General features: G+C 36.0%; 1 non-coding gene across 1 annotated transcript; it reads left to right on the plus strand.

Annotated features, from left to right (window-relative positions):
- Positions 1 to 20,611: 20,611 nt before the first annotated feature.
- On the plus strand, positions 20,612 to 20,717 carry LOC121210193 (small nucleolar RNA R71). Its single transcript, XR_005905319.1, has one exon. It is a non-coding gene; the product is annotated as a small nucleolar RNA R71 (small nucleolar RNA).
- Positions 20,718 to 23,707: the final 2,990 nt, after the last annotated feature.

The following is a 23,707-nucleotide window of genomic DNA, read 5'->3' on the forward strand; positions in this document are numbered from 1 at the left end:
TCATTATAGTCAAATAAACACATTTTGACATGAAATATATCTATACACAATTCTTTCTTATTTAATATACATAATACAATATGAACTCACAAAATTTACTTTCATTTGGTTCTCACATAAGTTCTATATGTACCTATATTACTTACTCTGATCGTACTTTAATTCTCATCTTGAATATGTCCGTTGAACCATTCAAAATCATTACGGATACTTGATAATCACATATAGCTCGTACAATGCCATATCCTAGATATGGTCTTACATGTTATCACATATCGATGCCACTATCCCACACAAGGTCTTACACGAAATCACAATACAATGCCAATATCCTAGACATTGTCTTACATTTAATCACATATCGAGTTGATGGAATGTCCCAGACATGGTCTTACATTGGCTCTCCTCTTTCCATGCCGATGCCATGTCCCATACATGGTCTTACACTAGCTCACATGTATTGCCATGGTCCAACCATGGTCTTATCCGTCAATTCATCATCGAACGATTGTACTCATTTCCTGTGTTCTACTCAATTTGATCTTCCAATTCAATTTCATATTATCATATTATTTATGATTCCATATCAAAACCATAAAACATAACATTATAATACCTTTAATTTAGCAATTGAAACATAAGAGTTAATCATATAAACACACTGATTATACATCATTCGATAAGTGTACATAAACACACATTCTGTCATCTTGAGTAAATTAGCTTATCATATTCACTTAATCAAATACATTAGGCACATAACATCATACGAATACCAATACACATGGATAAGCTTATCACCACATAAACTTTCATTTCATTCTACGTTTCCACATTTCTTAACTTATGATTATCACATTGCTTACGTTAGCACATAAATATCATGAACTTCTATTCACACCTTTCTCAATTTTGACACATCATAAGCATGTTTCAATCCTCTCAATATCATTTTTCTGCATTACTGAAAATAACTCGGTTGGAAGTCACCTCTGCCTTAACAAAACAAAATCGTTAGAGTCGGGAGATATCACACTATCACGAGTAGTAATATGACATGTATAGCTAGACTCACATACGATAGGTTAGTCTGAGAATTGAATAAACCATAGCTCTGATACCACTAAATATAACACCCCTTACCCGTATCTAATGTCAGAAAAGGGTTAGAGGCATTACCGTACTTACATCAAAACATTCATACAAAACCAGGCCATAAAATTTCATCCAAATTAAAACTTTTCATACACATGCATAACATCCCTTATACGGGCCTATGATGCCTAAAACATACATCAGGGGTGGTTGGGGACTAAACCGAGAACTTTGGAAACTTTTGGAAAACTTAGAAAATTTCATTATGAAACAAGGTCACACGCCCGTGTGGCTCGGGACACGACCGTGTCCTCAGCCCATGTAACTCTCTATTTATGACGTCATCACAAAAATAAAGGCACACGGCCAAGGCACACGCCCGTGCGTCCAGGCCATGTCCCTCACACAGCTGAGACACATGGCTGTGTCACAGCCCGTGTGGCCAATTCGAAACTAAAGTACATGATGTAGGGGCCACATAGCCTGTGTGGACAATTTTTAGGCTATTTTCCAAGCCAATTGCCACCCTCAATAACAAACTCACATGCTTACTTTTATTGACCATTAACATGGAACATTTGAACACTCAGTCATCCACAAATAATACAAGATCATGGTAACCTCATATCATATTTTACATACTTAAAACATCATACTTAGTCAAGCTCAAATTTACTAATTCTCATGCATCAAAGTTTATAAGATTACTCCCATATCACACATTTAAGCCTTAGTTATCAACACATCATCTCATCTCAATGAAACCATCAAGCATTCACCACCAACAATATAACTCATTACATACACACAATCACAAGCCTCATCTCCATGACATAGGCACATGCATAATCATATAATCAACATAAGCCACCATTCATGGCTATACACAAATTGAACTATAACCATTATAGGCCAACACATTTGGCCACATTAGTAATGACATAATTACAAAAGATAAAGCCCCCATACATGCCATAGACTTAAGTCTTTGAATACTTATACCCAAAATGGTAGCTTGATAGTATGATTGAATCTCCGACGATCTCCAACCCGAGCTAGCTAAATAAACCTATAAGAGATGAAAAGGAAGGGTAATAAGCTATAAAGCTTAGTAAGTTCATATGAAAATAATAAGTAATTTATTAACTTGCTTCTCAAGGTAATACAACCATATTTGCATTTTTACCTATGTTCAGGTCAAGTTTTTTTTTCGAGTCAGAGTCACTAATTTATTTATAGATGGAGATAAGGAACTCCAAATTAAGTTCCTATAATTTTCCCTGAAACTAGAGTCACGTATATTCTTACCATAAAAGTTTCAGAATTTTTGGTTTAGCCAATAAGTACAATTTATTCTTTAAAGTCACCCCTATTTCACTACCCAACAGCTTCGACCTTTCTTCACTAAAAATTATTTATCTCATAGTAAAAAACTCGGATAATGTTCCCATATATTTTTATTGAAAATAGACTTATTAATAATTATAGACATATAAATTATAACCCATAAATTTTTTTTACAAGTTTTCATGATTTTCTCAAATCAGAGCAGGGGATTTCAAAGTCGTTCTGACTCTATCTCACACAACTTCAAATATCTCATAATATGAAATTATTTTACTTACACCATTTCTTTTATAAGAAACTAGACTCAATAATATTTAATTCCATATTTTATTCAATATCTAACTCACTTTATACTATTTTTGCTGTATTTTCAAAGTCGAGCTGCTGTTGCTGTCCAAAACTATTTTAGTAAGAAAATGATAATAACTAAATTTACCACACCTTCCTTTCTTTCAATTAGAAATCCATACATTTATAAACATATATCATTATTCACCAAATTAACACAACATCATTTCACAATGCTCATGGACTTACCATTCATGGATTTCATATTAATTTGAGTTTCTGTCCATACCTGTACCGATCCTTACCATTTCATACATATACATAATGCCGTTGCATCTTCGATGTGTCGCACACTATGTACCATACTCGAAACCTCGCACGCTAAGTGCTATTCTGGATGTTTCATACACTAAGTGCCATCCTTGATACTTTGCATGCTAAGTGTCATTTATATATATATAGCCAAAGCTATCTCAAATTGCACACCAAGTGCAACTTTTAGCCGAAGCTATTTTGAACTACACACTAAGTGCCATTTTAGCTGATAAGTCGTTAATCATAAAAATAATCACGTATAGACAATTTATACAATATCAAGCATTAAAAGCATAAATTTAATAATGCTTAATACATACGAACTTACCTCGATCATCAAAACGTTGAACTGGATCGACTAGTCTGAAACTTTGTTTTTCCCTTGATATAGACTCGTACAAGGCTTAACTTGATATGCATGAACAACCATGGCCGACCCTTCAAAGCTTTGAGAACATTATTTTCTTTCTCACATTCGGCCATTGATGAAGATGATAGCATGTAATTTGGCTTTTATTTTATTTTATTTTATTATAATTACCAAATACCATATTTAACCTTAATATACATTAATAATTTCCATTATACCAAGCCATGGAATTCCACTATCAACAATTATGGAATAATTACCACTTAAGGACTACCACTATTTAATTCCATAGCCATTTACTATCTTTAACTTATAGAACAGAACTTTTACGCTTTGCACGATTTAGTCCTTTTGCTTAATTAACTATCAAAACGATAAAATATTTCAACGAAACTTTAATATCATCTTATTGCCACTCCGTAAATATTTATAAAAATATTTACGACTCGGTTTATAGAAACGAGGTCTCGATACCTCATTTTCTAAACTCACTTGACCTTAAGATCATACCACTTGAACTTAATAAATCGCTTATAAAACAAAAATCACAATATCAAAAACCTTTTTTAAACTCACAATTAACTCGTAAATATTAAATATAATATTTACAAACCTACTCGTCAAATTTGGTAACCTTGAAACTATTGTTCCGATTAACCCTAAAAACGAGTTGTTATATGAGTATTTTGTTATATGTGTCAATTGATTTTCCAAATAAAGGCATGTAAAGATGTATCTTTTTTTTTGTATATGACCATAGGAATTGGCTTATTTTGAAGTAGGCTATGACCTACAAAATTTCCATGCATGTTTAAATTCATATATGTTGGTTTGTTTCCAATTGGCAATAAGTCACAAGAACGAGCCAATCTTTAATGTGTTAAAGTGACATGGAAACCCATAAATACAAGATGGGGAATAACCTGGCATATGTGAAAACAATGATATGAGGTTCCTATGCAATAAGTTTTTCCAAGACCATTTATAAGAATATAATCATGTTTTGCTTTGCATTTGATAATCATTAAGTATAAGTGTTGAAAAGGGTGACCAAAGGTTTGGAAAATAGCCTATTAGGGTCCATACGGTTGGACACACGGGTGTGTGTCTAGGCTGTGTGTGACACACAGGCCACTCCCATAGGTGTGTGGTATGGTCATGCGTCCCCTGCACCTAAAATTTTAAGTCAGTGTTGTTCACGGGTAGGCCACACGGGCGTGTGTCTTGGTCATGTGCCCCTAATTGTATGATAAGGTTAAAGTTAGTGTTGCACACGGGCTGAGGGCATGGGCATGTCTCAAGCCAAACGGGCATGTGTGATCACACGGCCCCACCTACACGGGCGTGTGACACTCCAAAGTAAAGGAAATTTTCCAAGGTACCCAAAGTTTATCGAATGTCCCCAGTTTTGTCCCGAACTGCCCCTAGGTATGTTTTAGGCCTCGAAGGCCTGCTTAAGGGACGAGATGTTCATGTTTGAAAAGTTTTAAATTTGAGTGAAACTCAGTGACCTAATTTAATATGTTTGTGAATGTAAAACCCCGGTAACGCCTTGAACCCTATCCCATCGTCGGATACGGGTGAGGGGTGTTACATAGAAAATGCATGTTCGTTGTTAGTTAGACAACGTTTGTAAAGTGATTTTCAATAAAAACGTTAAATAGTTACTTATTTGTAAAAGTCTATAAAATGTGTACAGAAGTGTGAATAAATGAAAAATGTGGGCTGTTATGAGTACAAATAATATTCGGCTAGGCTTAGGTTGTGAGGAAATTGAAAGAAATTCATTTTACGATCCTAGGGACTAAATTGTAAAATGTTGAAAAGTTAAGGGCAAAAATGTAAATTTTACCATAATGTGTTTTTGGGTTAAATTAAATAATGTGATGATTAAATAAGTTAAATATGGTATTATAGATCAAGAAAAATGAAGTTCGAGTATAGATTGGGGGAAAAAAAGTAGTTGAAGAATAGATCTCTTTGGCCATTTTTGGAACCAAGGTAAGTTCATATGTTAAATAAGCTTTATTATAATTTTATTTTAAATGCTTTAATTTATATATAAATTGTGTAATCGACTTTACGGACACATTTGGTGACGTCCTGGCAAGCGAGAAATCTTAATTGAATCTTAGGAATAGATTAGTATACAAGTGACATGTCACTAGGGTTTTATGTTATGTGATTCGGGTGCTAGTCCTGTACGTCCTACTAGTGGCTGAGTATACTGGCATATTTTGCGGTTACTTAACAGCTTGTGTGAGCAGCACCGAGTAGCTACGTCTTGACTGACAGCTTGTGTGAGCAAGTCCGTTAATGGCTCGAGAGCGAGCATATATATGTTATGAGATAGAGGTAGCAATGGCTACATATGTGACACCTTGTGTGTAAGATTTCCCGAGTATCCGACATTATTATTCTGAGTGGTTCATTGGGTATGACAAAGCTGAGAATGAGTATGAAGTTATTACTAGATGGTACAGGTATTTACTTAAAGCTTATGATTATTAATTCGTGAAATGACGATTTCAAGGTAAGTTTGTGATGGAAGTGAATTATGATCATTTGGTTATGGTAAATTACATTATCTTATGTTATATTACTTGCATGTTAATGTATGGTAAGGTTTGCTTATTTCTTTCATGCAAGCTTACTAAGCTATTTAGCTTACTCCATTTTATTTTCCATGTTTTATAGTGTCACCAAGCTAGCTCGGATTAGAGTCGTTGGAGATCGCATCACACTATCAAACTGTCATTTTGGGTATCGATGATCTTAAACATTTTGAGTATATGGCATGTATAGGGACTTGGTCATTTTGTTATGTGTCATCATGATTTTAGCCAAATGTATTGGACTGTAATTATCAAAGGCTTTATGTGGTATTTGGCCATGTAACTTGGCTCATTTTGGTTGAATTGGTTACAAGCTTATATATATATGCATGCATGTGCAATTATTTCTTCTGTGATATGGTTTATAAACGCTTGGTAAATGGTGGAATGTGGCTTAATGGTTTTATTGTTGAATGGTTAAGATTGGCTCATTGGTGTGCTATGAAAAATAAGTAAAATTATGCATGTTATTGGTAGCCATATTGGAACATGTAGAATACAAGTTTAGTATGATTTGGTTTGGCAAAATATGATGTTGTAAATATGTTAAGTGTGGATGATGAAATGATATGTTCTAACCTTGATTATGGATGTTTTGGTTGCCTAAATATGTCATGATTTATGCCATTAAGATTGTGGGTGTGTATGTGCAAATGAGGGTGAAAAATGGCTTGGTAAATAGCCTTTATTTTGTCCACATGGGTAGACACATAGGCATGTGTCTAGACTGTGTGTAACACACGATCTACCCTATGGGCATGTGTTCTGGTTGTGTGTCCCCTGCACCTTAATTTTGAGAAACAAAATGCTCAGAATTGAGCACACGGGCATTTGTCTCAGCCATGTGAAGGACACGGCCGTAAACACAGGCGTTTGTCCCGACCGTGTGAAGCCTGCACCTATTTTATGAAAATTAAATTAACCACACAGCCTAACACACAGGTGTGTGACTTGGCCGTGTGACTTCAATTTGTTCATGATTTGCAAAACAGAGAGTTACACAGGTTAAGGACACGGACGTGTGTGACCACAACCCCTGTTCATAGCAAAAATTTTCTAAGTTTTGTAAAATTTTCCTAAGTGCTCGATTTAGTCCTGAACCACTTCCAAAGCATGTTTTGGGCTTCGTAGGCTCGTATTAGGGACCTTTATGATTGAATACAAATGGATTTAATTTGGATGCCAAATTTATGACTTGATTTGTATGTTTGCTTGCGATGTAAGTCCGGTAATGCCTCGTATGCTGTTTCAACGTTGAATAGGGGTAAGGGGCATTACAAACATGCTGTAAACCTTAAAATATTAATAAAATAAATGTCAAATTTTTGGTCCCAAAACCACTGTTATGATTTTATTGAAAACATGTTGTTACAAGGTCAGCAAGGTTTGTTGTTCAATTCCAGATTAAAGTTCTTTTCAGATAAGTTAAAATCACGTTGGTCCAGTCCATTCACTATTCATCAAGTCTTCCCATACGTGGTTGTTGAACTTCACAGTAAGGGAGGTAACTTCCAAGTTAATCCTCAGTGCTCGAAACATTATTGGGGGGATAAAATTGAGCGGGATAAAGTATCGTTCATTTTATAGGACACTTAATTTTTCTTGTTTCTTTTTAAATAAATGACTTAGGTATATTTTTTGGATTAGTATGTTAAAATGAATTCTGTCTAGGAGATTGGAACTTAAGCGGGACCGCTTATGACCACTCTAATCTTTCCTAGGAATTGATTTTAACATAATCTTTCAAGAAATTATTTCCTAAGTGGCAAAATAAATTTTTTATTTTTCAAATAAAAGGGTCAATTTTGATCCAAGTTTTAATTGCACCTCAATTTCCAAATTTTCTTTAAGTTTAGGTACTTAATTGAATTATATGCAAAATTTGGTTGTTCTTTTTGTAAATATTGAAATTAGTTGTCTCTTTTTAATACATAAGATGATAATAACTAATATATAATTAAATTTTATATTATATATAATATATATTAATTGTTATCAACTTTACATAGGATTAAAATTGCTTTAATATTTTATTTAAGAGTTTTTATTTCAATAAATGAAGTCCCTACTGTTCACGCCACCATTGCGGCTACTGAAAAACGCAAGTCCCTACTACTTCCTACCCCTAGCCGACGCACAAGCTCCAACCGTCGCACGTCACTACTGGCCTCAAGCCTTTGCGCGCTGCTACTGTTCCTCACCTCAAGTCGTGCGCACCCCTGCATTAGCCGCACGCCTCTTGTTACCCTTACACCACACCTTCGTTGCAATTTGCTATAACCTCAGGCCATAATCCGACCCACTTTTTCCACAAGCATTGCACCTCGTAGATTCACCAACCAGTCACCCTCCAACCAACCCTCAATCAAAACCTTTTGCTTCAAATTTTATATTTTTATTCAGTCCTTAATTTTTATACACAGGTGGTATGAAAATTTTTCTCCTAAATTTCAATTTTACTTAATTATTTGATCTTTCAATTTATTGAATTATTAATATTTTATACAAATTGAATTTTTGAAAAAATATTTGTTCCATATCATGTTCAGGTTAATCATGCCTCGTAAAAGAACTCATGCCTCTGTCCAAGTTGAAGAATCACAAAATAAATTCCACTACGAAAAGACCAAAGCAAGATATGATAGCATCTTCAAAAAGCAACAAATGCTCCCAGAAAAAGGCTTTACACTGAAAGAAAGAAACTATAATAATTTCATCGCGAGCATTCGAGAAGTTGCTGAAGCTTTAAATTGGGAAGTGTTTTGTGAGAAAAAAACCAAGTGTAGATTAAGAGTTATTTCGTGAATTTTATGCGAATTTGACCTCAAGCGAATTAACAGAAGTCTCTGTCTGAGGAATCAAGGTACCAATAAATTCAAGCACTATTAATGAATTCTTTGATTTACCTGATTTTGAAGACAATGAATATAGAAAATATTGAGGCTAAAAAATTGCAAGAAATTTTCAAGGAACTTACAGTTCTGGGTTCTGAGTGGACTGTGTCAAAGCATGGAACTCACACTTGTCGTAGAGAATATTTGACACCATTATCGAATGTATGGTTTTATTTCATTTGATTCAACCTTATGCCACATAGGATCATAATTTCATTAGAGCGAATGATCTTGTTATACTCACTTTTAACAGCAAAGGCCATTGATATGGGAAAAATCATTCTAAGAGAAATTTAGAATTGTGTCGCTAGACGTTCTAGACCAGCATACTTTCCTTTTACGATAACAATTTTGTGCTTGAAAGCTAAAATTCTTACAAATGTAAAGAAGAAAGGTTATAGCCAAACCACAATCACAGATTTCTACCAAGTAGTCAGAGATTCTATTCTGCAGCAACGAGTTGAATTGAGTGAGGATCCCAAAGAAGAAGAGGAAGATCCCATATAGATCGAACCAATGCAGTAACTGAAATCCCTGATAAGGCAGAACTAATTAAACCAATGACCGAGCCTGACATGCTGACCTCAACATTTAGAACTCATTCGCCTGACCTAGATCTTCGTGATGAGTCGTCAAAGTTGATGGACCTAATGCAACATATGCAGTGGTAGAAACAAGCTTACTGGAGATATTCAAAAGTATGGGATGACTCAAGGAGTACGAAAATATTCCATCACCCGTTTATTTTTGTGCCTTAGTTTCGAGATTTTATATTTGAACCATGGAGACCAATATCAAAGAAGGAACGATGCAATTCATGCAAAATCTGCAAATAAATTAAATGGGGGGACATTTACTTCATTTTATTTTCATTCTTAGGATATTAATGTTTTTAGGATTAGGTTCTATTAGGAAATTTATTTCTCGCATAATAAAATAAGAGGTGGAAATCATCAATAAAATTGAACAAATTGCAAAATAAGAAGTGTGGCAATAGATATGTACATGTCTAGGATTGGATTTGCCTTGGAAAAGCTTGGTATTTAAGCAGTGAAATTTGACTCACCTCCATTTCCTAGGGTCCTACCTGGTGTATACTATCTATTCACTTCTATATTGCCATTCTCTCTATTGTTTTTAACAATGGGGGCATGTTCATCTTAAGTAGGGGGACCAAAAATTGAAATTTTTTTCAAGATACATTATTCTTATAATTATGATTAAGTTATATTTTTGTACAAAAATTTGGATGTTTGTTCTAAGTATAAATAAAGTTCTGTTATCTCAATATTTGTTATGTTAGCTGAACTATGACATGATGTTCCTCTCAATAAAGTTTGCAAATCCTACCAAAAAAAATTTAATTCTTTAGGAGAGTTAGACGTGCATGAAAGTTTAAGTATCTAGAATTGACTTAGCAATTTCTTGAGGCAAAATCCTAGGAAACATGGAATGTTAAAATGATTTAAGCAAACTTTTATTTGGACCGTTTGAGCCTTTCAAGTATTAATGAATATTTATCCCTTGAAACCAAACTTTGAGACCATATGGCCTAATTTTATTTAAACCTTTGCAATATTTAGCCATCACTTCTCTCACAATTTTCTTTAAATTGTCCCAAATTGTAACACCCGTTACCCGTGTCTGATGCCGGGACAGGGTTCGAGGCATTACCGGACTTAAACATAAACATTCATACAAAATCAAGCCATAAAATTTCATTCAATTTAAAACCATTCATACACATACATATCATCCCTTATACGGGCCTACGAGGCCGAAAACATACATCAGAGATGATTTGAGACTAAATCGAGAATTTTCGAAAATTTTACAACACTTAAGAAATTTTCCATTTTTAGAGAGTCACACGCCCGAGTGGAGTAGGCCGTGTGGTTACACACGCTCGTGTCCTCAGCCTGTGTAACTCTCTATTTAGGAAGTCATCATTTATTTAGGGGCACATGGCCAAGACACATGACCAACACACATGCCCGTAGGGGGCGACCGTACGTCACACACGGCCTAGACACACACCCGTGGGTCTACCCATGTGGACGATTGCAAGGCTATTTTCCAAGCCATTTTGTCACCCTTATTTGCACAATTTCATATCACATCACATGGCATATTATCAAGCATATAAATGCAATTTAAACTAACCACATTCATGCAATAACATGTCATTTATATATGATTAAGCATATCATTATCATAAGCCATCATTTATGACTATGCATATTCAAATTGAATCACAACTCATTGTAGGCCAACACACTTTGCCTTAATAGTAATGAATAATATAACAAAAGACATAATTCCTATACATGCTATAAACTCGAGTGCTTGAATACTTATACCTCATATGGTTGCTTGGTAGTGTGATAGCATCTCCGGCGATTCCAACCCGAGCTAGCTAAATAAACCTATAAGAGATGAAAAGGAAGGGGAGTAAGCTTAAAGCTTAGTAAGTTCATATGAAAACAATAAGCAATTTATTTACATGATTTTTCAAAATTCTTATAACATATTCTCAAGGTATCACAATCATATTTGCACATTATTCCACTATTTGCTCAAATTCTAGTTAAGTTGTCTACTCAAATCGTAGTCACTAAATTATTTATATCTTAAGATATAAAACTCCAAATTAATTTTCGCAAATTTTCCCTAAAACAAGACTCACATATCTCCTTACCATAAAATTTTCAAAATTTTTGGTTTAGCCAATTAGTACAGTTTATTCTTCAAATTCACCCATGTTTTGCTGTTCGACAGCTTCAACCTTTCTCTACTAAAAATTAATTATCTCCTCACATGGGATGCAAATGATGTTACCATTTGTTTCTTTTGAAAATAGACTTATTAAGGGTTCTAATAATATAAATTTTATCCCATAATTATTTTTTACAATTTTTTATGATTTTCCCAAATCAGAATAGGGGATGCCAAAAACATTCTGACTCTGTCTCACAAAAATTCAAATATCTGATAATATGATATTTTTTTTCTTACACCGTTTCTTCTATGTAAAACTAAGCTCAATAAGAGTTAGTTTCATATTTTATTCAACCTCAAATTCAAATTCCAAATTTTTTGGTGAATTTTCAAAGTTAGACTACAGCTACTGTCCAAAACAATTTTAGTACAAAAATGATGATAACTAAGTTCATCACACCTTCATTTCTTTTAAATTAGAAATCTATGCATTTATAAACATATATCATAGTCCACCAAATTAATACAACATCATTTCACAATACTCATGGACTTACCATTCATGGATTTCATATTCAATTGAGTTTCTGTACATACTTGTACTCATTCGTAACATAACTCAAGTCCGTCCTCGTCAATGACATACCTCATTGGGACCATCATCAAATCCTTCCTTGAATTACTCGTTGAACACTCGGAATACTAATAGATACACGAAAACTTCCACATAGTGCCATACGCAGCTAGAACCAACTCATATTGCATAACGTATGTAGCTAAAACTACCACATATTTTGTAATTTCTGTATTTGAGCTACTCACGGGTTTGTACACAAAGTCAGCACCCGGACCCCAAAGCATTATCATGTAATGACCACTCATTGAGCTACTCACGGGTTTATACACAAAGTCAGTACTGTAACACCCCTTACCCATGTCTGATGCCGGAACAGGATACAAGGCATTACCAAACTTAAACATACACATTCATGAGAAAATCGGGCCATAAAATCGCTTTTAATTCAAAACCTTTCAAACACATGCATATCATTCCTTATTTGGGTCTACAAAGCCCAAAACTTTCATTGAAATTGATTTGGGACTAAATCGAGAACTTTGAAAAGTTTCAGGAAAACTTAGAAAATTTTCTCATAAAACATGGTCACACGCTCGTGTGGACATAGGGACACGCTCGTGTGCCTTTGGCACGCCCATGTCCTCAGGCCATGTAACTCTCTATTTATGACGTCAGTGTGTAGATCGAACCACATGGCCGGGCCACATGCCCATGTCTCCAGGCCGTGTCCCTCACACAGTTGAGACACACGGTCGTGTCTCAGCCCGTCTGGCCAACACTTAGGCTATTTTCCAAGCCTTCATGTTACCCATAATCTCTTACAGCCTTTTGCACATCAAAATCTCAAATCATGGCATCATTTTAGTGATTAAACACTCTTTATTAAGACATATTATTAACATTCACATGTTCTCTTACAAGTAATGCATCTACTCATGCAATACCAAGTCTAGATTCCTTATTTCACACTCATAAGACTTGTCATTTTGATGACCACTTTTACTATTATACTATGGTTACTAACTTATCCATCAAGCACTCATGTTCAATCTTTATCACGTTGTGTATATAACATGCGATTACTACATGGCTATGACCACCTCAATTGGTCATTGATCGTGATATTCGTGTGATAAGTTTTATAAGTTTATAACGAATCGTTCTTGAAACTAACTATTATCACGATGAAGGAAAGTGCACCTATCGAACAGTAGTATAGCTCTAGCAAGACCGGATTGTCGAACCCAAAGGAACTAAAAGTACTAGTAATGACTGTCTTTTTATTATCTATCCTAAAAATAATGGGGTCTGTTTCAACTAACTAATTAACTAAACTAAGAATGCACAGAAAATAGAATTGGGGAATTACTTTTGGAAAACGATTGAATTAAGACAATACCTAAGGAATAATCCACCTAGACTTCACTTGTTATTTGACTCTGAATCGAACGATTTATTCATTTGACTTGATCCGTAGAAATCCCTAAGTTATATTATTATCCCTCTCGAGACTAACAACGTCTAACCCTAAGTTGAATAATTGAAATCTCTTTCTAATTAACTCCCTAGGGTTGCATTAACTCGATCTATGGATCCCCTTATTAGGTTTCACCCTAATCTGGAAAAATCTTGTCACCCTATCTCTAGGCGCGCAACCAACTCCACTTAATTATGACAAATGTACTCTTAGAAAGGGTCTATTCCTCCTCTGAATAAGAGCTTATCTTGAATCAATATCCTAGAATATCAAAACAAGAATTAAGAACACATAATTAAGAACAAGCCAAATATTTATCATACAATTCAGAAAATAATAACAAGATTCGTCTTAGGTTTCATTCCCCTTAGGTATTTAGGGGATTTAGTTCATAACTAAAAAGGAAAACATCTCAGAAGAATAATGAATACAAAGCATAAAGAAAACCCAAAAATCCTGAAGGGAAATTGAGGGGAGATCTTCAGTCTTGATGATGAATTCGACTTCTGAGATAGATCAATCGGCTTCCTTGAGCAGTTCCCTTCTTCCCTTTTTATGTGTATCCTTTTTCCTCCTCCTCTAGGGTGTATTTATAGGCTTTGCAATGCCTAAGAACCCTCAAAATTGGCATTTTCCAAGTTAGACTAAACTTGGGCTCAACAGGGGCACGCCCGTGTGCGATTGTTTAAGGCCGTGGTCAAGCCTGTTAAATAGGCACAGGCATGTGGTCCACCCGTGTGAGTCGTGTTTCAATTCTGCCAAATTGACACGGCTGTGTGGTCTACTCGTGTGAGGAGGTCCAGGCCGTGTTGATTTCGTACGTTGGCCAATTTTCTCCATTTTTGGCCCGTTTCTCGTTCCTTTCGCTCTCCTATGCTCGCCTAAGTATAAAACATGAAACTAAGGCATTAGGAGCATCGAATTCACCAATTCTAAGGAAAAATCACCCATAAAATGTGCTAAGCATGGGATAAAAATATGTATGAATTACGGTTTATCAAATACCCCCACACTTAAGCATTTACTTGTCCTCAAGCAAAATTCTCAACTCATAATCAAAATAAATTCTTCTCAACTTATAATCTCTATCAAAAATATCTCAAGCTAATTCATGAGTAATTGTACATTGAGAATTCAACTAAAAGAACATTGGAGCTTCAAACATTTCAAGTTGAGTATTTAATCATGCAAAACTTAGGCATATCATCTAGGTGGTTACCTCACTTCAAAATCTCACGGAGTTTAACATCCTCACTAAAGATTCACTCAAGTCACTCAAAGTGTTTAAGGATAATGAAAGTAGAACTCATCAGTCAATATGAAAAGTTATTACCATAGGCTTGCATGAAAATCAAATCTCCACCACTATAAATTGAGATGATACATCAATCAAAAGGTCTTTAGAGGGTTGTAACGTGGCTTTGGTTAGGGGGTGTGGCCACAAGCTGAAAGAAACAGTTAGAATCGAGATTGAATTGAAAAATCACTTAACTAGAAAAAGATTTAATCATCACTTGCGTACAACAGAGCTTCTTCTCAGAATATGAAATTTAAATACTTAAGCTCAAAAACAAAAGATTACTACTAATGTGTATACATTTTTTTAAGAACAAGTCAAATAACATAGACTAACTATTACGAACAAGACATAGCTCAGCAACTATTTCAATCCAAATCTCGACAAAAATAGGGGTCGAATTAATTTAGGGGATTTCAACAATAATAGGTTAAGGGTTAATTTTAAGGGTAATACAAGAAATGGCTTGTTAGCTCAACGGGGTTTACTAAGGGTTAATCGTGGAGGTAAGCTTTTCATGGCATGAGTGGGTTAATCCTAAGTGCCTTTATCATTTTGACATATCAAATCAAATAGTGTGGTCTTGACATGCATAATCAAGCAAGTTCTAGAATAACAATTCAATACTGACGCACTCATAATGAAAGTGAGAATGAAAGAATTAATAGATGCTCTTGAAGGCTCAATATCTCACAAAAATTATGGATTTTTTATGTTTAAACTTGTGAATTTCAATTCAAGATAATACCCAGACTTGGGGAAACAACCTAACATTTTGAATTCTTAAAAATCAACTTATCATGCTTGATTTTCTAGTGTCTTAAAATTTAAATAATCAATGCATGAATGTCTATGTTTTAATTTAAGATATATCAATAAAAATCATAAATTAATCAAAATTTATCCTAAACATGAAATGAAAGCTTTTCAAGAGAACGAGGCAAACATTCAGGGATTTTTCTGATATAAAAATGAATACCCCCCACACTTAAGATGGACATTGCCCTCAATGTACAAACATAGATATATAGAAATAAAAATAAGATAGGGAGAAAAGTGAAACTTCTTGAGTAATGAGTGAATTTCCTTAAACTGGAGTTTTGGAGAATAATCGGCGTGAGGGTGGAGGAGGATACTCCAGCAGTGGTAGAGGTTCATTAGTCCATAAGTCCTGCGCCAAAAGAATATTATATCTGAAGTTGGTTATGATCGTGGTCGAGCAGGACATGGCAGTCGTGGAGAACCTTTCCCAGTGGAGTTTCGAGTCCCTTAGAAATAGTGAGCTTTGGAGATCTTTATAACTGTGATAGAATCAAGAACTCTTTTAGGAAATATATAAGGAAGGGTAAGTACTCAATATAAATTAGCCAAAATTAAAAATTGTAAAATAATAATTATAAGTCCTAATAAAAATAAGGTGAAAGAAAAATTAAAAGTAGCCTTAAAATAAAATAAAAGAAAAAACATAAAATAATAAATAAAAGTTTTTAAACTTATTCATCGCTAAATGGTTCGCGAGGTGGGGGTGGCGATGAGATGTGGAGGTGCTGAAAAATCTAGTGTAGTGTAGCATCAATGTGATCGAAGCGTTGAAAGCACTACTGCTTGAATCGAGTGAGGCGCTCAGAGATGTCAACATATAAAGCCGCCGTATGAATTGGACGATGGGAGCATGGTGGCTGAGACGCTAGGTCCTCGTGCTGTGGAGGGACATCATCAGTAATGTCCTCGGGGGCCTCCTCCTCGGTAGATTGGGTGAGATGATATTAGGGAGGGTAGGTTCCTCGGCACTTTTCGATCATCCTCATGCTTAGCATGCTCGAGATGCCGTATGGAGACATTTGGCCAATGAGTGTCAAGGATGATTCTTCGTCCGCAGTGTGGAGGAGCCCGAAGTGTCACGCCAGTCGCGTCACATAGGGCCCAATGGAGATTACCCCTTTCCTATGTCGCTCCGTCCTAGTGTTGAATGGTGAGGGCAATGAAATAAGCAAGGTCGATGACGTGCCCATGCGACATACACCATAGAAAGTAGGCGTCGTGAGTGTTGACGACACCAGTGCTCTCTCGCCTCCCTGTTACCGTGTGAGCTAAAATGGCGTGTAGGTACCTCAGGGACAGAGGGAGAACCGATGCCTTAGAGCGGCTAGGATTGTAGGAGGCAGCGCCAGGGGCCAGGGCATCCCAGCACTTCAAGGGAGAACGATGGATGTGGTAGTTGAGTGCATCTAAGTCATTCTACTCCTTGAACTCCTCTGTATATAAGCCCAGTGCAGTACCGAATTCTAGGACGCTTAGCTGGCAGACTAATCTACCTAGGCAAAATTAGACCGTGCCGGGATCATCGTAGCTTGTCATTACGGTCTGAAGATGAAACGTTAAGCATAGTTCCATCGTGAGTTCGAGATATGTTGGCTCAATGATCCCAAAGAAAAGCTCCCAAGGGTCGGTAGTTACGTGGGCCCGAATCGCATAATCTAACTAAACTTGTTCTATTGTAGCCCAGTCGATGCAGTGGCCCGCAATTAAAGGTCGAGCCCGGAGTGTTTGGAAAAGTTCTTCTTGGGGCCCGATGGGGAATTGCAGGAAAGGGTGGCGAATTTTTACGGTAGGACCCGAGGAAGATGACGCTCCCTTCCTTTTCTTTGAAGCAGGAATGGAAGCCTTTTTACCACGTGAAGAGGACATTGTATACCTGCAATATAAAAAAGAACAATAGTAGGTAAATGAATTTAAAAAGGAAAAACTCATGAATTTGAACTAACAAAGTCAGCCAAAACTACTAATACTAACCAAACTCAACCAAAATAATCAATTTGATAGCATAATTTCGTGACATTAGCAGGGTAATAGCATGAGAAAGAGCATTTTAATGGCATGGGTATGACAATAGAATGAGGCTTTCCTAACAACTAGATTCAACATGAGATGTATGATAAATAACCTAATAATGCAAATTAAATGATAGAATAATGCACAAAATGAAAATATTATGAGAAAAATTAAGATTATTTTGATAATAAGCATTAGAAATAAGTAAAATAGAAGTGAAAAGAGTAAACAAACACTAAGGAAGAGAGCTTGGGCGTCAAAACTGGAGTGGGAAGTGGCGCACGGGCGTGGCAGGGAGGCCGTGTGGACTTGCAGCGGCTAGGTTTAGGGTTTTTGGGTGAAGAAGACAATGAATAATGTAGCCTATTTATAGATTTTGGGGCACACGGCCATGGAACATGCCTGTATTCCCCAATTTTTGCCCGTGTGATTCTCGAATTTTAAATTTGGGCGCGTCTGACAATTGGCCCACGCCCATGTTCCTTGGGCGTACGGGTGCACACGACCGTGTTGCACGGCCGTGTCTGTCTTCATTCGCTTCTCCCACGCCCGTGTTAATTTAACAGGTTTGGCCACGGGTACTTGGCACGGGCGTGTCACACGCCCGTGTTAACTTGACAGGTTCGACCACGGTTTCCAGGTACGAGTGTGTCGCATCTCGTGTTGGGGAAATTTTTGCCCTATTTCCACACGGCCTAAGGCACGCCCATGTGCTAGGCCGTGTCTGTGTGGGAAACCTATATTCAAGAGCTCCGTTAGTAAGTTAGGTGTTTAAACACTAAAATTTAAAGAAGTTAATATAGTTAGTGCTCGAGTTGCCTCCCGAGAAGCACTTATTTATATTCTAAGCTCGACTTACCTCTCCATTGAATGGTCATGGTAGTTTGAGGAGTTTATACTCCTCATTCCTACTGAGAATCTCATCAAAATAAGGTTTTAGGCGAGTATTGTTTACCTTAAAAGTGCCGAACTTGGGATGACTTACCTTGACTGTACCGAATGAAAAAATGCTAAGTACCGTAAGAGGAATTTCTTCGTTTAGTTTGGCAGTGACAATGTCTGGATCTACAGCATCTAATAAAACTTTATCTCCAACCATAAGTTGATTTGGAAAGGCATTGAGCTCGTCCTGGCGTAGTTTTGGTTTATCGTGTGTTTTCAGTTTATGCATCCACCATTCATCTAACTCCTCGATTTGTAGCCTTCGTTCTTCATGAATAAGTCCTCTACTATTGCTTTAGAATGGCTCATGTACTTCCTTCAGACTTATTTCCTACAAAGTAGGTTGCACCATATTGTCAGTTTCAGTAGAATGGTTGAGATGATCACCTTCAATTTCCGATGTGTTGCTAGAATTGCGAGCTTGAAGGGTGATTGTTTCTTCTCCCACACGAAGTGTGAGCTCACCTGTGCCAACATCAATAATCGTTTTAACAGTTGCTAAAAATGGCCTTCCTAAAATCAAAGGAGTGTTGCTATCCTCCTCTATGTCTAGAACAATAAAGTTAATGGGAAATATAAATTTATCGATTTTAACTAGCACATCTTAAATAATACCTCTAGGAAATCTTATAGTTTTATCTGCTAATTGAATGCTCATCCTAGTCTGTTTGGGTTTCCCAAGACCTAATTGTTTGAACATTTTGTAAGGCATGACGTTAATACTAGCCCCTAAATCAGCTAAAGTATGATTAACATCTAAACTACCAATTAAGCAAGGAATTGTAAAACTCTCTGGATCTTTTAATTTTTTGGGTAGTTTATTCTATAGAATAGCTGAGCAAACTGCGTTTAGCTCACATGCAAAGCCTCATCCAACTTCCACTTATTTGCTAAAAGCTCCTTTAAAAATTTCATTGCGTTTCGCATCTGTGATAAAGCTTCAATAAATGGTAAGTTAATATGTAATTTTTTTAAGAGTTTAAGGAATTTATCAAATTGTTCATCTGAGCGATCTTTCCTTGTCGCATTAGGGTATGGCACACGAGGTTTGTATTCTGTACTTACTGGTTTCTGCTCATTGTGGTCTACCTCACCTTTGCCTTTGCTTATTTCAGTTTCTTGCCTTGGTTCTGGTTCAAGTGTGGCTAACCCTTCCTCATCTTGACTAGTAATCACATTGATTTGCTCCCTTGGGTTAGATTTTGTGTTGCTTGACAGGCTACCTTGTGGTCGTTCAGAAATCAACTTGGCAAGCTGTCCAATCTGAGTCTCGAGCCCTTGGATCGATGCTTGTAGATTCTTAAGTGCTGTCTTAGTATTCTGAAAATGATTTTCTGACACCAATATAAACTTTGAGAGCATCTCTTCAAGGTTCGGCTTCTTTTCCTATTGGTAGGGTGGTTGTTGGTAGCCTGGAGGTGGTCTTTGATTTCCTTGTCTTCCCTATGAGAAATTTGGGTGGTTCCTTCAACCTGTATTGTAAGTGTTACTATATGGATTTTTTTGAGATCGAGGATTATTACCCATGTAATTTAACTGCTCCCTTCGCGCTGCATTACTGGGTGAACCTGTGAAGAACTAAGAAAACCATCAATCTTTTTATTTAGCAACTCTACCTAGTTTGACAGCATAGAAACCAAATCGACGTTATAGACACCTGCTATTTTAGTTGGCTTAGTCTTCATGCTTGCCACTGGTAGGTATTCAGTGACATCTCTTCAATAAATTCATAAGCCTCTTCAGGTGTTTTATTATTGATTGTTCCCCCGGCTGCTGCATCAATCATTTGTCTTGTCGATGGGTTCACACCATTGTAGAATGTTTGAACCTGCAACCAGAGAGGTAATCCATGGTGAGGATACCTTCGCAGTAGGTCCTTGTATCTCTCCCATGCATCGTAAAGAGTTTCTAAGTCCATCTGCACAAATGAAGATATATCATTACGTAATTTGGTTGTTTTAGTTGGCGAAAAATATTTTAATAGAAATTTTTCGATCATTTGTTCCCAAGTAGTAATTGACCCTCGTGATAATGAGTTCAACAACTGTTTAGCTTTGTTCCTTAATGAAAAAGGAAATAACTAAAGACGAATGGCATCGTCAGAAATGCCATTAATTTTAAATGTATCGCAGAATTCCAGGAAATTTGCCAAGTGAGTGTTTGGATCCTCATCCTGCAAACCATCAAACTGAACAAATTGTTGTATCATTTGAATAGTGTTAGGTTTTAGTTCAAAATTATTTGCAGCAATAGCAGGCCTAACTATACTTGACTCAGTTCCTCTTAAAGTAGGTTTAGCATAATCATACATAGTACGAGGAGCAGGATTCTGATTTGCTAGTTCAGCGGGTATCACAGGAGGTAGCTGATTGTCTTGATTTTAAGCCATATCCTCAGTTAGGGTTTGAATATCATCCTCTTACTCGTTCTCTGTGTATCTTAAGCTTCGTCTTATTTCTCTTTGGTTTCTGCGAACTGTGCGATCGATTTCTTCATCAAAAAGTAGTGGTCCTGATGGGTTTCTTCTAGTCATAAACTAAAAAAACCTGCCAAGATAAAGAAAAAGTAAATTAATAAATAACAATAAAAATAAAATAAAATTAACTTGAAAGAAAAATAAATGACTAAAGTAATAAAAATTGAGTGTTCCTAATATCTTAGCTCCCCGGCAACAGCGCCAAAAACTTGATCGTGATATTCGTGTGATAAGTTTTATAAATTTATAATGGATCATTCTTGGAACTAACTATTATCACGATGAAGGCAAGTGTACCTATCAAAAAGTAGTATAGCTTTAGCAAGACCGGATTGTCAAATCCAAAGGAACTAAAAGTACTAGCAATGACTTTCTTTTTATTACCTAGCCTAAAAATAACGGGGTTTGTTTTAACTAACTAATTAACTAAACTAAGAATGTACAGGAAATAGAATTGGGGAATTACTTTTGGAAAACAATTGAATTAAGACAATACCTAAGGAATAATCCACCTAGACTTCACTTGTTATTTGACTCTGAATTGGACGATTTATTCATTTGACTTGATCCGTAGAAATTCCTAAGTTATATTATTATCCCTCTCGAGACTAACACTGTCTAACCCTAAGTTGAATAATTGAAATCTCTTTCTAATTAACTCCCTAGGGTTGCATTAACTCGATCTATGGATCCCCTTATTAGGTTTCACCCTAATCCGGCAAAATCTTGTCACCTTATCTCTAGGTGCGTAACCAACTTCGCTTAATTATGATAAATGTACTCTTAGAAAGGGTCTATTCCTCCTCTGAATAAGAGCTTATCTTGAATCAATATCCTAGAATATCAAAACAAGAATTAAGAACACATAATTAAGAACAAGCCAAATATTTATCATACAATTCATAAAATAATAACAAGATTCGTCTTAGGTTTCATTCCCCTTAGGTATTTAGGGGATTTAGTTCATAACTAAAAAGGAAAGCATCTCAGAAGAATAATGAATACAAAGCATAAAGAAAACCCAAAACTCCTAAAGGGAAATTGAGGGGAGATCTTCAGTCTTGATGATGAATCCGATTTCTGAGATGGATCAATCGGCTTCCTTGAGCAGTTCCCTGCTTCGCTCTCTGTGTGTATCCTTTTTCCTCCTTCTCTAGGGTGTATTTATAGGCTTTGGAATGCCTAAGAACCCTCAAAATTGGCCTTTTTCGAATTGGAAAAAACTTGGGCTCGATAGGGACACGCCCGTGTGCGATTGCTTAAGGCCGTGGTCAAGCCTATTAAATAGGCACAGGCGTGTGGTCTACCCGTGTGAGTCTTACTTCAATTCTGCCAAATTGACACGGCCGTGTGGTCTGCTCGTGTGAGGAGGTCCAGGTCGTGTTGATTTCGTACGTTAGCCTATTTTCTCCGTTTTTGGCCCGTTTCTCGTTCCTTTCGCTCTTCTATGCTCGCCTAAGTATAAAACATGAAATTAAGGCATTAGGAGCATCGAATTCACCAATTCTAAGTAAAAATCACCCATAAAATGCGCTAAGCATGGGATAAAAATATGTATGAATTATGGTTTATCAGTAATAGAGCATACATCCAACACACATGTCATATTACTAACCATGCATGGCAAACAAACATAATCACATTATAAACATTAGACATGACATGAATAGCTAGGCTTACAAGCCATAATCAATATGAGCCACATCTTATGGCCATATACATATAACTCAATATAAGCCAACACATTTGGCCAAAGCAAAATAATACATGTCAATCAACTACATCTCTATACATACCACTCACTTGAAATTTCTAATATATATTTCATTATTCCAAAGATAGCGACTTGATAGTGTAATGCTACCTCTGACAATCTCCAACTCCGAGCTAACCTAAAAACACTAAAGGAAAAGAAAGGAAGGGAGTAAGCTTTATAGCTTAGTAAGACCGTCTGAAAATAATAGGCAATTTATCCACTTGCTTCTCATGGTAATACAACCCTATTTACATTTTTACTCATGTTCTAGTCAAGCTGTTTTCTCGAGTCACAGTCACTAAATTATTTATATCTAGAGCTACGAAACTCCAAATTAAGTTCCACTAATTTTCCCTGGAACTAGACTTAAATATCTTCTTATTATAAAATTTTCATAATTTTTGGTTCAGCCAATTAATATATTATTCCTTAAAGTTACCTTTTTTCGCTGTCTGATAGTTCTGATCCCTCTTCACTAAAAATTAATTATCTCATAATACGGGACTCGGATGATGTTCCTGTCTATTTCTCTTGAACATAGACTCATTAATAATTCTAAGCATATAAATTATAACTCATAAATATATTTTTTCAATTTTCAATAATTTTCTCAAATTAGAATAGGTTTTTCAAAGTCATTTTGACTCTGTCACACAACAATTAAAATATTTCATAATATGAAACTCTTTTGCTTACACCATTTCTTCC

This window comes from Gossypium hirsutum, chromosome A11 (assembly GCF_007990345.1).
Source record: "Gossypium hirsutum isolate 1008001.06 chromosome A11, Gossypium_hirsutum_v2.1, whole genome shotgun sequence".
NCBI lineage: Eukaryota > Viridiplantae > Streptophyta > Magnoliopsida > Malvales > Malvaceae > Gossypium > Gossypium hirsutum.